Below are 9,491 nucleotides of genomic sequence, written 5' to 3'. Positions count from 1 at the left end.
TTTTATTAAAAGTTTTTATTTAAACCAATTGTTCAGGAAAGAGTTGGACAAAGAAATTGCTCCTATCCTCAGCTCCGCAAAGTAAGCCAACTAGAAATTTAAGAGAATTAAATTTTTTTTTGTAAGTTTAAGTTTTGATTGTGATTGTGGGTCTGTGGCCCTGTCTGTGGGCATCTTTTCTCTACAGTGCATAATAATAACAAACAAAAAATCCACGGATTTACTAGTGTTTTTTGCACATTTTAAAACTTCAACAAAAATCAAAAACTTTTGAACACAAATTTTTGTAATTTTGAGCATATACCTTCCCTGGGGTCTTGTGAGGTCCCACATAAGATTTGCAAGCCCGGTCAGTTCACCCGTTTTGACGTTTATTGGATACAAACTAACAGACTGACAACAAATTTTATATATACATATATATCTTCACTTAATGTATAGTATTATTGTTGTGTTGAGGGGGGGTTGGGGGTTGAATAGGGTTTGGCTTATGTAAACTGGTTTAAACCAGACAGAATTTTACAGTTAGGGCATTTTAATCTTGTTAAATAATATGTCGGGAGGAATATAACGCATTTTAGAGTTTTAATCATTTTGTCGAAATTTAGTTACCTTGCTAAGTAACTACGGTTGCTACGGTAGATAATAAATTGCTTAATAAATGATAAAAACAATCGGTTTTTTAAAAGTTTTATTTTGATATTATTTGCCTCCAATAGTTTTTATGGCAAACTTGTGTTTTTATTTAACAAAATTAAAATGATTTTTTTTCCGTAGACTTAAGCCAGGAGCAGAGAAACTGATTTCTCATTTGGCGGATAATGGGATTCCTCTCGCTATTGCTTCCTCTAGTAGAAGGCGAAATGCAAAACTCAAGGTAGTAAATTTCCCGCGTTTTTCAGCCATTTTTATTTTGTTAATTTCTGCCATTTTTTATGTCGGATATATTCAAGTTTTTCTTTTTCTTCGGTTTCCTTAGTGTTAGTTCTACGTATACATTCTCAAGTTCAGTTAGTTTTAGTTTAGTGAAATTCAAGTTTTTAAATAGATTTTATGATTTTTCTCTTTTTATTTTTCTTGCGACTTAATAAAATATTCTTTAGAAATTTCCTGAAAACAAATTTGTAATGTATTGCTAGACTGGATTGATTATAGGCAGGGATTATTATCTTTTGTCTGATGCACGTTTAATGTGTTATTTAAGAGACTGCTGCATAGAGATATGACGCACTAAGACTCCACTATTCATAGGAAAGGTGGTTTTTACAGGGGTGTATATTCCTTCACGACCCCTTCACTTCTTAGCTCTCACCCTGCCCCCCTCCTTCTTGGTGATATGTTAGGGGATATTTTTCTATCTAATATTGGAATAACAAAATATACCACATTATATTGGCATTTTTCTTGCTGACTTTTGTCTTCATTCAATGTTAAAAAAGGTCGACTTTTAAAGACTAAAAAAATGCGATGCACTGCGGGGTTAAAAATAGTAACGTAAAAGTCATTTATTTTCATCTTTTTGCAGCTTTTTTATGTGAAATTCAATGAATATACATCCCTGAAAAGTGTAGACTAAGATAATCTTATATTTTTAAACAATTCTTTTTAAAAAGAATCTTATTATTATTTTTATTGTCATTATTATTTTTATTATTATTTTTATTTTTCAGTGCTGGAAAGCCTAATCCTAGCCTTTTCCTTAAAGCCTCGGAGTATTTTGATGACGTAGACATAGGTAAGAGAATTATGCTTTGTAAACCGACCTATGTGTTCCCGACATAGGTAAGAGAATTATTCTTTGTAAACCGACCTTTGTGTTTCCGACGTTGAAATTATGAGATCTTAACTAATATTTTAGATTTAAATTTATAAGATCGTGCAAGATTTTTTTATTAAACTAATTCACGATCGTTCGGATAACCTTTAGGTAAGGTTCCTCTTTGTCAAGTTTCCATTGCGATGCAATATCATGGAATTAAATCGCTTTTTATTTTAAACTTGTCTAATCTCAGTCAACCTCCTCTAAACTCCATATCAGTATGTCTAGCTAGACCTAATCTAAACTCAATATTAGTATGTCTAGCTAGACCTAACCTATACTTCATATTAGTATGTCTAGCTAGACCTAAACTAAACTCCATATTAGTATATCTAGCTAGATATAATCTAAACTCCATATCAGTATGTCTAGCTAGACCTAACCTAAACTTCATATTAGTATGTCTAGCTAGACCTAACCTATACTTCATATTAGTATGTCTAGCTAGACCTAACCTAAACTCCATATTAGTATATCTAGCTAGATCTAATCTAAACTCCATATCAGTATGTCTAGCTAGACCTAACCTAAACTCCATATCAGCATGTCTAGCTAGACCTAACCTAAACTCCATATCAGTATGTCTAGCTAGACCTAATCTAAACTCCATATCAGTATGTCTAGCTAGATATAACCTAAACTCCATATCAGTATGTCTAACCTAAACTCCATATTAGTATGTCTAGCTAGACCTAACCTAAACTCCATATCAGTATGTCTAGCTAGACCTAACCTAAACTCCATATCAGTATGTCTAGCTATACCTGACCTAAACTCCATATTAGTATATCTAGCTAGATCTAACCCAATTTTTAGGCTGCACTGGTACATTTAAGATAGAAAAACTAAATTTTTTATTGTTACTCCTGAGTGGTTTCAATGTTACCGTTATGAATCTGATATGTAAATTTTTAAATGGATGGAGGGTCAATTAAAATTACTTGGACACTCCCTTTCATTTAACTTTTTATTGTGTGTTTTGTCCATGAGGGGTGAATTTAAACAATCTGAGGAAATAATGATTCCTGAGATAAAAACCAGAAAAATCTAGACTAGCGTTTTTTATCTTCAACCGGGTTTAAAAGGACAGAGGAAAGGCACGCCGTCACCGTTTCTCGTCCGTGCCGCAAATGGCGTCATAAACTCTTCCACTTATTCACACACTTTTTATTCGGCCGCACCCTCTTATCATTATTGATTAAGAATTTATGTGTGTTCAGAATTTGTCATGACTTGGCCTAAAAGTAAAATATATTGGTTTGATGAGACATCAAAATGCTGGTCGTGAAACAGGAACAGTTCGTTTTCCCTTCAATGCTTAGAATCTAAATCCGGAACATTTCTTCAAACATCCGGAACTTTAATCTCAGCAGTTTAAGTATAAAAATAAACGGAAAAAGGAAGATTTTTTTTGAAAATTGGTTATTTTAAAAAATCAGTAATTCTTGACGCAATTTTTATGACCGGGATCCGGATCCGTATCTGCATCAATTTGATCCTAAGCACAGTTTACCTGTAAGTGCTGTTAGACAGGGAAATTATTATCCTCTTATTCTGGAACTAAACCCGGAACCAAACACAAAGTATAAAATCAAGTCAAATATTGGAAATATATTTCTAATATTTTTAGAAAATATCCTGGTTTTTGAAGACAGTGTCAGTGGAGTCAAGGTGAAGACATTTAATTTTCTTTTTTTTTAAATCAAAATGTTTCAATGTATATTTTATTAGTCTTCTTTTTAGTCTTCTTTGTCTTTCATTATTATTTTTGAAAATTAAAATTTCTATTTAATATATTTTCAGAAAATGCAAAATTCATAGTTTATCTTTATTTCAATTTTTTGACAACATTCTTTTGTTAAAAAACTCCCAGTCAAATTAATTTTTTTTAAACGGAAAACAAAATATTTTATTTAAACGGAGGGAGAGAATGGGATAAATTATTACTGCATGGTTTATGATCATTTTTTTCTCGTCTGATTATTCTTGGACTAAATTTGTTTGTTTGAAGGCTGCCCAGGACGCCGGGATGAACGTGGTGATGATCCCGGACACAGAGGCGGTCGTCAAATCCGTGGATGTTATCAGTTCTCTAGGTAATATAGTGGTAGCTTACAGGGTCCTCAGATTATATTTCTTCGTTGTTCTTGGGGCTGAAAAACCCATGTGCCGAAAAAAACGCGAGTAGATTTTAGTAATTCTGGTGAAATAGAAAGATTTTTAATCATTGATGCACAGATAAAACATTTCCGTATTTCAGGTCCAAATTTGATATGAATTTATTATCAAATTATTGAAACATAATTTAATTATATTTGGTTAGTAGACCCCATCTCATCCTTCAACCTGCAAAAAAATTTTGTTTGTGACTTTTTAAAGCCTTAATAGATTTTTTTCACGAGTTAAAACGATAATATTTGCAACATTTTTTATGTTCATTGTTAATTTGTTAAGATTAATATTATCTTAATTTAAAGAGTCAAAATTAGTATTTGTTTAAGTTCACTGTTTATTTCAAGTACAAAGCATTAATACGTCATTAAGAAGATTACAGCATTGTAAAGATCATTACTGAAAGATTCACAGATTTATGGCTTTTAAATTTATCATGAACATTTTTAGAAAACAATTTTTTTTTAGAAAATTTCCGTCCTGAAGCTTACGGTCTACCCCCCTATGAGGATAAGGATGATGGTGACGATCAAGATGATGGAGTGGACGATCAAAATGATGAGGATAGTCACCTTTGAAGGTCAAGATTAGACTATCAAGACGATAGATTCGAAGACGAAGTCGAAGTGAGACGAGATTAGAAGAAAATGTTAATTATTGCTGATGGTGTGATAAACCTGATTGTCCCTTGACCTACACTATTAGATAGAGATGGCCACGTTCGGTTTTTTTAAACTTTCTTCGTGATTCGTGAAAGACCCATTTCGTTCTAGTTTTTTCAATCACTCAAAAAAATGATTTCTTTCCTTCTCAAAATTAACATTTCTATCTACATCGTTCATTTTCTCACTGAACGAACGTTCATTCAAATTGTTTGTTTAAAATATCGTTCGTTCAACGAAATCGTCGTTCGATTAATACCTTTGTTTACAAAAAACTTCAATCGTTCACAAAAATTTAGTTCGTTGACTGAAACGATGCCCATCTCTGCTATTGTTTGTATATTTAGAAATCCTGAACAAAATGTTAGAGATGTCTCACAAATGTTCATATCCAAAACATTCGAAATGTTTTCTAACAGGATTGGTATGTTTTAGTTCGTGTCAATATCTACGAAGACTATTTTGTCTGAGGGCCGATGGTGAAAGCCTATTATTATCTTAAATTAATAAAATGAACTAAATTCATATGTTTACTATAGTAATTGTATCAAACTGCCTTCAAAGGATGAGTGATGACGGATTAAAAATACTTGTAAATAATTTATGAAGTCGTCTTTCAGTTTAATCCTTCGTGGGCAAGTTTCCCCATTTTTTCTTAACTTCGTTATGTTTTTTACTCGTAAATTAATGTTCAGAAATTTTGGATTGATATTTTTTGTAGTTATGTTTTGGATCGATAGATAGTACATTCAATTTTTGAAGGTTGTTATCCATTAAACTTTTTGCGGATTTTTTAAAAGAGTTAAAGTTTTGCGAATTTTTTAAAAGAGTTATAGTTTTGCGGTATTTTTAAATGAGTTAATTTTGCGGATTTAAAAAAATAGTTTTAGTTTTGCAGTTTTTAAAATGAGTTCTGCTAACTTTATTGTGCCAATATACCCTTGATCATGCACTGCATTCATTCTTTGTACATAGTCTATATTCTATACTTAAAATATATCCTGTAAAATGTACATATACAATATTTTTGAAATAAATTATTTCTTAATAATTTTAAGATGTGAAAATGATTTCTTAAAATAGGGGGGGGGGAGGTTACGATTTGAGGATAAATTTTGTCATTTGGTTAAATTAACAGTTAGTGTTAAATTGTTAATTTAGATTGTTGCGTTTCAACTGATATATATATATGTTGCCGATTGGGCTGAAATTTTTTGTGGACACTCAGGGCTGGCCGAGGGGTGTTGCAGGCTAAAAAATTAATTTTTTATATTTTTATTTTTTCCATGGGCCCTTTAGCTAGTTATTAATAAATAATAATGAAACCAAAATAATTAAACAAAGAAAATAAATTTGAATTTAACCTTCCATGTAAGTAGTCTATAACCTGTATAATTCAATTCTGCAGCCTAGATTGATGATTTTTAAACTTTGAAAAGTAAGACTTACAAATATTGATGATAAAGAGGTTATTATTTGTATTATTTGTAAAAAGATTAATCGTCCAACATGTTTTTTAATATATATTTTCGATACGAATATTTTTAAAGAAGAAATTTGGATCATTTAAATTCCGTCTATTCCTGATAATTTTAAGTTGTAATAGTTCAGGTACTAGATGAACTAGCTGGAGGTTAAAAATATGTTCAAACAAAGTTTTACATTTTTGACACAAGTCGTTAAATTGTGAACTCTTTCTAGAAATTAATTGCGATAAGGAAAAATTATGTATTTATTAAAAAAAAAAAATTAGACAAACTACAGCGTAATATATTTGTATAATCTGTTTAATAATCTAAACGTGAGAGATAAATGTTGATTCCCAGTCCCCACGTCAAACTACAGCGTTATATATTTGTATAATCTGTTAAATAAACTAAACGTGAGAGATAAATGTTGTTTCCCAGTCCCCACGTTAAACTAACACGTTATATATTTGTATAATCTGTTAAATAAACTAAACGTGAGAGATAAATGTAGTTTCCCAGTCCCCACGTCATCAAACTATAACAGAGTTATATATTTGTATAATCTGTTTAATAAACTAAACTTGAGAGATAAATGCTGTTTCCCAGTCCCCACTGTCAAACTACAGAGTTATATATTTGTGTAATATGTTTAATAAACTAAACTTGAGAGATAAATGCTGTTTCCCAGTCCCCACGTCAAACTACAGCGTTATATATTTGTATAATCTGTTTAATAAACTAAAATTGAGAGATAAATGTAGTTTCCCAGTCCCCACGTCAAACTACAGCGTAATATATTTGTATAATCTGTTTAATAAACTATACCTTGAGAGATAAATGTTGTTTCCCAGTCCCCACGTCAAACTACAGCGTTATATATTTGTGTAATATGTTTAATAAACTAAACTTGAGAGATAAATGCTGTTTCCCAGTCCCCACGTCAAACTACAGCGTAATATATTTGTATAATCTGTTTAATAAACTAAACATGAGAGATAAATGATGTTTCCCAGTCCCCACGTCAAACTTCAGCGTTATATATTTGTATAATCTGTTAAATAAACTAAACGTGAGAGATAAATGTTGTTTCCCAGTCCCCACGTCAAACTACAGAGTTATATATTTGTGTAATATGTTTAATAAACTAAACTTGAGAGATAAATGCTGTTTCCCAGTCCCCACTGTCAAACTACAGAGTTATATATTTGTGTAATATGTTTAATAAACTAAACTTGAGAGATAAATGTTGTTTCCCAGTCCCCACGTCAAACTACAGAGTTATATATTTGTGTAATATGTTTAATAAACTAAACTTGAGAGATAAATGCTGTTTCCCAGTCCCCACTGTCAAACTACAGAGTTATATATTTGTGTAATATGTTTAATAAACTAAACTTGAGAGATAAATGTTGTTTCCCAGTCCCCACGTCAAACTACAGCGTAATATATTTGTATAATCTGTTTAATATACTAAACGTGAAAGATAAATGTTGTTTCCCAGTCCCCACGTCAAACTTAAATAAGTTATACGTAAAATTGAAATCTGATATATTTTCCATCATAAAACTACTCTTTGATAACCAAAGTCGAAGAGCTATTGAGAAAAACAAAAAATGTTTTCAATTACTTGTGCGTAAAATTGAAGCTAGAGGAGCTACGAGGTCACAAAGTTGTGCGTGTGATGTATATTTGATTGAATTATGTTTTAAACTTTTTACATTTAATTAAACGATTTTCCTCAAGAAAGGATTTGGCATCTACTAAGAAAATAAAAGAGTGTGGGGGGGGCTTATTGCAACCCAATTTGTTGACTTTTTAGAAAAAGCAATATGAGGAGCTTTTTTTTAATAATATAAGTTTGTGACTATTTTGTTAAGACTTTAATAAGGCCACATAATCTTTTTAGTTTCACAATTTAGATGAAATTTGTCTGATAACGTTTTTTTCTGATACTAAGTTAAAAAACAAAACTACGTTAATTCTTAAAGTAAAAAAGACCTTTTATGCATAGTGTCCGTATTTGGAAGTTTAAAAACTTGTTAATAGATATTGATGCAATAATGATTTAGACTAAGTCCTATAGTCTCCATAGTAACACTTCTGTACTTTTATTATTAATAAACAGACGAAACATGATAAAACGTACTTTATTGAAGGTCCGGGGTCATGCTGTACATACTCACAAGATTTTTAATATTAAACATGTGTATAGATTATCATAATGTATTATGAATTTATATAAAACAGTGTATTATATATACTAGCTTGGAACCAACGAGGTTATAGTGTATAGAGTGATGATGTACGCTAATCCTTTACTAATTTTACAGGCCATAAATTACGAGGTTATAGTGTATAGAGTGATGATGTACGCTAATCCTTTACTAATTTTACAGGCCATATACTACACCGAGAGCGTACTGCATATTTGTTTATTTTAAGGAGATTCTGGCCTAACCTATAGTATATCAATATTAGTAAACAGTTGTAAGTGTACAGTACAGCTAACTGAGCACACAGGTTGAGAACTATCATCCCCCTGCTTGGAACCCAGCGATGCACAGGGTCATAGTTAGTCCCGCTGATTACCCGCACTTGCACGATGTTTACTTGTAAACTTAATTTTAGCTATAAAAGTCAACCCAGTCAACTTAGAATCTCAAAACCAAGCTAAGAACATTCCCGTGACTCTGTCGAGTTCCCCAATCAAAATTTGAAGCATCGGTCCCGGGATTTCTGAGTTATGATCGGACAAACAAACAAACAGCAAACCGAGATTACAACTTTATTTATATAGATGCATATTGCAACATAGAGAGCGTCCCATATCATATTAGATTATCTCCAAGCTTTAACGCCAAAGTAAGCATTTAATATTCGAAAAACAAACATAGCATTTCCTGCAAGAAATTTTCTAAGTTAGCCTTTTTGTTTTTTTTTCAAATACTTTCTTCTTAAATTTTCTGATTAGTCCCGGAAATTGTAATTTAGACCCATTGATGATCTAATATATGGGACACCCTGTATATTTCGAAAATTTTGGACCAAAATATGAGGTAAAGGATTACCCACATAGGATGACGGTACAGAATGAAATAATTCAGATTCTTATATTCCATTGTTTCCCTGCAGCACTTACTGCTAGAACTTCCAAATCATATGAATTTTAAAAAATTGATTGAATGCAATATGGCAATCCAATTCCAATTAGTTCATTTTGAGAGTTTCAGGTCGTCTTTAATGTTTCTAATCCTTTATGCATAACCCTGAACTATGCTAATGCTGCTTTATAGGACTCGATCAAACAAGAACTTTTATTTCAAACCAGGATTTTTATCTTAATATAATTTTGGTAGAGTGGAATTCATG

General features: G+C 31.4%; 2 long non-coding RNA genes across 2 annotated transcripts; both read left to right on the top strand.

Annotated features, from left to right (window-relative positions):
- Positions 1 to 1,615, top strand: LOC111712033 (uncharacterized). The gene is made up of 3 exons (XR_002767369.1): positions 1 to 81; positions 778 to 877; positions 1,205 to 1,615. It is a non-coding gene; the product is annotated as an uncharacterized LOC111712033 (long non-coding RNA).
- A 12-nt stretch (positions 1,616 to 1,627) lies between these two features.
- On the top strand, positions 1,628 to 5,178 carry LOC111712032 (uncharacterized). Its single transcript, XR_002767368.1, has 4 exons — positions 1,628 to 1,735; positions 3,450 to 3,490; positions 3,831 to 3,915; positions 4,460 to 5,178. It is a non-coding gene; the product is annotated as an uncharacterized LOC111712032 (long non-coding RNA).
- Positions 5,179 to 9,491: the final 4,313 nt, after the last annotated feature.

Source organism: Eurytemora carolleeae, unplaced genomic scaffold (assembly GCF_000591075.1).
Source record: "Eurytemora carolleeae unplaced genomic scaffold, Eaff_2.0 scaffold130, whole genome shotgun sequence".
Classification (NCBI taxonomy): Eukaryota; Metazoa; Arthropoda; class Copepoda; order Calanoida; family Temoridae; genus Eurytemora; species Eurytemora carolleeae.
This window is presented reverse-complemented; position numbering and strand designations above follow the sequence as displayed.